The sequence below is a fragment of the Cynocephalus volans genome, chromosome 6 (genome assembly GCF_027409185.1).
Source record: "Cynocephalus volans isolate mCynVol1 chromosome 6, mCynVol1.pri, whole genome shotgun sequence".
Classification (NCBI taxonomy): domain Eukaryota; kingdom Metazoa; phylum Chordata; class Mammalia; order Dermoptera; family Cynocephalidae; genus Cynocephalus; species Cynocephalus volans.
In genome coordinates this window covers 125,630,359-125,638,274 of record NC_084465.1, presented here as the reverse complement: position 1 = coordinate 125,638,274, position 7,916 = coordinate 125,630,359, and positions in this window count along the sequence as shown.

Below are 7,916 nucleotides of genomic sequence, written 5' to 3'. Positions count from 1 at the left end.
CATAGGATGTTTTACCTTCAGCCTTAGGCCCTCCAGTAACTCTCTTTCGGACTCAACACGGCTCTGGCTTTTGGCCCAGGTAGACATCTGAACATAGTAGCTGCTAAAGCCTCGGCTGGGGATGGGAAGTTGTGCGTCTGTTGTGAGATTTATGAAACTACAAGACTGCCGCCTTCTTGCTGGTGCCACCTGGACCCTCTGGCTTTTTTTTTTGTTTTGTTTTGTAAAATGGACTTTAGTTTTAGAGCAGTTATAGGTTCACAGTAAAATTGAGTGGAAAGTATGACCCTCCATTTTTAACAGTTCCCTGGGAGATATTTTACATAGTAAAATCACTGCCCTGAGAGGTGGCCTTCAAGAGTGCCCCTCAAACAATGTCCTATTTTGCCTGTTTTCAACTAAACCATTGTCACCATGGCGGCAATGGCCATAGTATAGTAGAAATGATATTTAGATACTCCTCAGCGCCTGTATGGTTTTCCAGCACACACAACTGTCACTGAGGTTTCGCTCAGTCCTCAAGTCTCTAAGTATCTGGGTGGGCCCCCTTTGGGCTCCACTTCGAAGGCTCTTTGCCAAGGGCTGCATCTGTGCTGACACTAAAACAACCTAACAGAGTTCCACTTGGAACCTGGGGCCTGTAAATTCTGAGATGTGCTGGAATTTCTGATATAGTAACAGGGAAAGGATCTTGACTCTCATGTCAATGTCTCTGACTTGCTGTGATCAAACATTTGGAGGAAAATTAAAAAAATTTTTTTCTCCAAAAAAGGAGTGATTTGGTGATCCTCAGTGTCTCTTCACCACATCTTACGTAGACCAGCAGTGTCTAAGTGTGGAAGAAAACCTTCAATTGATGGCGTCCACATTATAGGGGGGCTCTATTTTTCGATTAACCTATGTTTTAATGTTTGCATTTTAAAATCATATGTATCTTATTCAGTAGTAAATAAAGCTATTTGATAACCTGAATACTCCATGTATTTCATGGTGTTATGGATGTTTCATGTACTTGAGTTTTAGAAGGAGGCCTTCTAAAGAATGGTCATCAAAACTCAGATACTTTGTGTCTTTTCTTTTAATTGAGATTCTTGCTGCCAAGTGGTAAAGAGCAACATGGAAGAAATATTCAACTAGACACCAGGGTACTTCAAAAAGTTCATGGAAAAGTAGAACTAAAAGATAATGCAAATCTCTCCATGAATTCATTGAAAACCTTGTGTATTAGGAAAGATGAGACCAAGTTGTGGCATTGTTACAATTATGTGGCATTGTTACAATTATGTGACCTTGAAGTAGATATTTAACTTCTCCAAGCCTTAAAACCCTCATATTGGACAAGCTTATTTCTAAAGTCTTTTCCAGTGCCAGGATTCTGTGAGTCTAATAATTGGTCAACTTGTGATGCTACTTGATTTTATATGCTTTATATACACATTGGATTTATACAGTATTTTTATTATTCGTGTTTCTTCTCTATTAGCTTGTTAATCATTTAAAAACATTTTTTTTAGTGAATACCCTAGAGATGGCAACATTCAAACTTGACTTATTAGCCTCTACTATGCATTGGTATTTTTACCACTTCCTGGTCGAAGAAAGGACCGTAGAACACCTCAACCTCATTTACTCTTCTGACTTTTGTGTATTGTTACATTGTATTTTAATGCCGTGTATATTTGAAACCCCACACAACATTGATCATTATTATTGTTTTAAACAGTGGATATGTGCTTAGATTTATCTTTATACTTAAATTCTCTGGTACTCTTCATTCCTTCTTGCATTATCATGCTTCCATCTGAGATTATTTTCCTTCTGATGAGAAAACTCTCATTGGTGTTCCTTTAATCTGGATCTAATGTCAGAAAATCCTCTCAGTTTTTATTTTTCTCTAAGCATCTTTATGTTACCTTTGTCTTTGAAGATGTATAAGTTCATTTTCTGTTGCTTATCATATCTGAAACCGAGCAGTTTATAAATAAATGAAATTTATTCCTTAAAGTTTTGGAGGCTGGTCAATCCAAGATCCAGGGCACACATCTGGTGAAGGCCTTTTGGGTGGAAACCCAGAAGATCCTGCGGTGACACAGGCAATGGTGAGAATGGCAAGAGAACTCTCTTACGTCCTCCTTATAAAGCCACCAGTCCACATCCATGATAACTCATTACTCCATGAACGGACTACTCCATTCATGAGAGTATAGTCGTCCTAATCCAATCACCTCTTAAAGGCTTTACCTTTCAAATACCATAATTGGATTTCTCACCATCTTAACACTGTTACAGGGATCAAGTTACCAGTACACGAACTTTTGGAGGACACATTTGGCCCATAGAAGAATGATATTTCCTCTAGGTATAGAATTCTAGGTGGACAGTTATTTCGTTTCAGCACTTTAAAAGATGTCATTCCATCATCTTCTGGATTCATTATTTCTATTAAGTCAACTGTCAATCTTGATGTACCTTTGAAGGAAATGCCTTCTTTTTTTTGGTGTTTTAACAGTGAGGTGCTTAGGTCCATTTTTTTTATAGTTATCGTGCTTGGCCTTTTTTAGGGCTTTTAGAATCTGTGGCTTGATGTGTTCATCAGTTTCAGAAAATGCCTGGCCAATCTTTCTTCAAATATTGTTTCTTACCAAATTATTTCTCCTTTCATGGGACTCAGACTATGTATATCTTAAATTTTTTACATTGTCCTATATGTCTCTTACACTTTTTCTTTTTTTGTATTTTTCATCTTTTCCCCACCCCTCTTTGCTTCCAACTGTGTATTTTCTACTTTACATAAGCTCTGGGAAATACTAGGTGGAAATAATTTGATCTGTTTGTTCTATTAAATCCCAAAGACAATTCAACTATATTTGATGGTAGTTGTTAGATCTCACAGAGCCATTCGATTTATGTAAAGTTCTGTTACTAATTTGTGAAGTAAGATATAACAGAGATTATATTTTATAGGGACAGTTAACTAGAGGAACTGACGCTGGGTTCTGGCCCAAGTGTCATCATCAAAACTGTCTGTTGACCTTGGCCAACTCACTTAATGTCCTTTGGTTTCATCCTTAACATTGAGGTCGAGAAGGAATGATATTTGCCTTTTCTTCCTCAAATAGTGAGGGCATCATGTGTGATAATGGTTGAAATAACTTTGAGGACTGTAAACACTAATTAAATATCTTGAGGCAGAGACTATCTACTCATCTGTGTATCTGTAGTGACATGCATCTTTTAGGTACTCAAATATTTATTATTAAATTGAAAAGCACCAGGAAATAACCTTATTTTCTACCTTACTGAAATCACATTGGTCTGGCTTTAACTTCTCATATTCCTCTTCAATTTACCCCTTAAGGTTATTTGAATCTTCACCTGTCCTCTGCTATCCCAGAGGAAAACTGTTCTTTCCAAGGTCATTTGTTCTTATTGCACTTTCTCCCTTGTTTCCTGTCTTCTAGGAGACCTTCAATCTCTCGTGTGCTGTACAGTCCACCTCCTTTTCTCCATGGAATTTTTTTTCTTCCCTTACCTGTATGTCAAGGTTTCCCCATTCAAGGATCCTGCTACCCCCATGATGTCCTGTCCCATCTTGCTACTCCATCAAACTTTTTCAAAAGAATATACATTTGATGCCTTCACCTCACCTTCTGCTCAGTCTCTGATCTTTGTGATGTGGTGTCTTCCCCATCATTCTGCTGAAACTCTTGTCTCGAAGGTCACGAGTAATACCTTATTCATGGAAACAGCAACTTTCTCAGCCTTCAGATTTCTTGACCTTATGCATTTGGTAATTCTCTGAAGCATTTCCTGTTCCTGTGGCACCACTTGGGGCTCCTCCTATGTCTGGTATCTCCCCAGACTCCCTTTCTGCATCATCTTCCCTTAATGGAGATGTCCTTGGTCCTCTTCCCCTGCCCTTATTTATCTTATGACCACAATATCTCTATGTGGGTGACTGTTAAAACTCTAAGTTTTCTTTCTCTCTTGAGTTGTACACTGGAATTTTCACTCACCCACTGGACCTATCCTCCCAGATGCTTTGCCCACACGTAAATACAACTTCTTTATAGAAAAACGTATCCTTTTCCTTGAAAGAAATCTGTTCTTTAATGGTCTCTATATCATTTATTTATGTTGCCATTTTCTCACTTAAGCAGATTCTAAACAGTGCTCTAGTTTTTGACTGTCCCTTCCACCCCATTTCTTGCTCTCTGCATAGAATTAATTACTATCAATTCTACTTCTGTAATGTTTCCAGGGTCCACTTCCTTGTTTTTCTTCAGGTCACCACATCCTCTTCCTTTGACTAGCGCACTGGTATCTAAATGTTTTTCTGATGTTCGTTTTGCCTCCTGAACCATCCTGCACACCACTCTGTGACTGAACATTCTGAAGCACAGCTTGGGTTATTCTGCTCCCTTTCTCAAAGCTTTAATAATTCCCAATTGCCTTAGATTAATGTCTAAACTCCTGCACATGGTGTGCAGAGCCTGTCCCAACAAGTTCCAACTGAAATTTCCAATCCCATCCTTCACTGTGACCTTGTGAACTAGACAGCCTGCTATTTCCCAGCATATATTTTTTCTGCTCACCTCTGCTTTTGCTTCTTCTTTTCCTTCGTGACCGTGTGATGTAATTCCTATTTCAAAGGCCACTTCAAATGTCACCTGCTCCATGAAGCCTCTTGAGATTCTTCTTCCTGTGTCCTCTCTGAGCTGGTGGAGCTGTTCATCCCCCCCGACCCCGGATTTATGAATAATTGAGATACACTGTGAAATCTCTCACTATATTGAAAACATTGTAGTAAGTACTCATCGATGGAAACTTTTTTCATTTGAATACCCTACATAGTGCTTCACACTTTTGTTAGGCTTTTACTAAGTAAACTTTTGTTTAGTGTGCGTACATTGTTTCTCTCTTCAGCCACTGGAGGGCACTAGTAAAATGCTTAAATAACACTGCTCAGTTTGTGTGTGTGTGTGTGTGTGTGTGTGTGTGTTTTGGAGGCTGGTCAGCACAGGGATAGCACCCCGGACCCTGATGTTATCAGTCCCATGCTCTAATTAATTGAGCTAACTGCCTGGCCAGTTGGCCCTAGCTCAATTGTTAATACAAGTTTTAGGTGCTCCAGAGTGCATTTGTGTGTGTGTGTGTGTGTGTGTAGGTATGTATGTGTGCATCCACTTGTGCAGAAAAAAGAGGATTTATAGATTTTATTTCGTTTTTAAAAGTTAATAATCTACTCAAAATCTTAAGAAATAATTCAGTTTTTCAACTTGAGTTCATCTTGTGAGTCTTCTTATTATAAGCCTAGCAAATTTGTTATAATCACTTTTAAGGGGATAACACATGAATTTTTTTGGTCTCCTTTACAGTCTTACGTAAATGCTCTTAAGTATTTTAAATTGCATATAAATTTAATATTTTCTATTTTTAGTGACTTTAACTGACAGACTTTCCCAAGTACCCTAGATAATTCTTTAAAAATCTAATAAATTGAACTGTAAATATAGTGATTAGATACTCTTATGTCTTCCAAGACTGTCTATAAACTAGTAGGATTTTTACTTAAGATCACAAATGTGAATTTATTTATGAAATTTACATATTTAAAAATTGGGATTACAAGGCTAAATATAATTCTATTAGGCCAAATTCTCTTAATATTATAGATACTATGCTTTCAATGCCAAACATGCAGCTTCCTTATCACGAGAACTTCAATACATCCTTAATTAATTTACTCATTTATCCATTTATTGAGCACCTTGCATATGCTCATTTCTATTCTAGCCACCGGGGATGCAACATTGAACAACAACAAAAACCAATCCCTGCCCACATGGAGGTTACACAGCAGTGAAGGTGGGGGTGAAAGTCAATACACGTCATAAATAAATAATCACACTGCATGCTAAAAGGTGATAGGTACTCTTGGGGAAAAAACAGAGCGCAATAACAGGAAAAAGGGTTGCAGTTTTAAATAGGGTGGTCATTGAGGTTTCCATAGAAAGAGGCATTGGGCAAGGACTTCCAAGGAGCAACGGGGGAGCATGCAGGTCTCTGGGGAAAGAACACACCTGGCAAGAGGAGCCAGCAAGGGGAGTTAGGAAGGGTGGCCATTGAGAGAGAAGAGAAACCGTCTGTGTATTAGTCATGGTTGTCCAGAGAGACAGAACCAAGGGGATATGTATATGGATATATGAGAAGGGATTTATTAGGGGAATTGTCTCATGTGATTGTGAAGACTGAGAAGTCCCACAACAGGTCATCTGCAAACTAGATGCGGGTAGCATGGCTGAGCCCAAGTCCAGAAGCTTAAGAATTGGGGAAGCCTATATGGTGTGATTCTCAGTCTGAGGCCAAAGACTGACAGCTGGGGGTGCTGCTGGTATAAGTCCTGGAACCCAAAGGCTGAAGAGTCTTGAGTTCTGATGTCCACAGACAGGAAAGAAGAGTGTATACCAGCTCCAGTGGAATAGAGTGAGAGACTCACCTTTTCCTCTGGGCTTTTTTGTTCTCTCCAGGCCCCCAGTGGGTTGGACAGTGCCAGCCCATGTTGAGGGTGTATCCTTCCCACCCAGTCCACTCAGGCTCACATGCTAACCTACCCTGGAAACACCCTCACAGACACAACCCCAAACGATGCTTGACCAGGTTTCTATGTACTCTATAATCTAGTCAAGTTGACACCTAAAATTAACCATCACAGTCTGCTGTCCTGAAAGCCAAGTTGGAAAAAAGTATATCAAGGAGGAGGCCATGGTCCCAGGGGTTGAATGATGTTATAGGTCAAGTAAGACATGGGCTGAGACTTGACCATGATTTAGCAATGTGGAGGTTCTGGCTGACCTTCACTAGAGGCTTTGGTGGAATGATAGGATGGAAGCTTGGCTACAGTAGGTTTAGTGGAGAATGCAACGAGAAGGGGTACCACGAAATCACTCAGAGTGTGGCTGTAAAATGAGCAGAGTATGGGCTACTCTCTGGAAGAGAAGGTAGGGCAACAGTTGTTTTTAACACGAGAGGAGTAAAAATGGGTCTGTGTGCTGATGTGAGTGGTGCTGTGGGGGGTAACACAGGTGATGTGAGAGAAGAGGGAAAGGTGGTTGAATCAATGTCTTAGTGGGGCAAGAGGGGCTGGGAACCTGGTGCACAGCACAGAGGTCATCCTTACATGGGAGCACGCTGGTTCATCTAACTTAATAGGAAGGCAGAGGATGTGAGTACAGATGCTCTCAGGGAGATAGACGTGGTGGTAGAATTTTCATGAAATTTTGCTTCTGAAGCATCCCCTTTTTTAGTGAAATAGGAAGTAAGGTCACCAGCTGAGGCTGGATGAGGGAGGATCCACTAGGAGTTTGAGGAGAGAAGAAATGGAGTGAAAGTCCAGGAAGGCAGGTTTGTGACTGGGGTAAGGAAGTGCGATAGAATTGCTGGACAACACAAAGAGCTCATGAGAGGAGTGTAGGGAGGAGATCCAGCAGCGTGTGCGTGTGTGTGTTTGTGCACTCACGTGCGTGCATGTACATGTGTGCATGTGTGTGTGTGCATGTACAGATGCATGTGTGTGTGTTAGGCTGTGCTCAGCTACAGGGTGCAAGGGTAGAATAATGGAGTGTTTGAATCAATCAGGGTTTAATCAATAAGGCAAAGCAAGAGCAGAACAAGGGAATTACAGATGTACACAAGGGAGCAGTTATAACACTGTCTGTGGCCTTTAGACTGGCAAGGATGAAGAGAAGTTGTGAGGTAGGGGATGAGGGACAGTGAGAAAGTAGGGGATCAGTGGGGCTGAATGGTTGTTGGAGCTGGGATCCTACAAAGATTGAGCTGGACAAACAGAGGTGGTGGTCAGAGAGTTTACGGTTTGCAATGACCAAATCCAGGGCACAGTCATGGGGGTGTGTCTG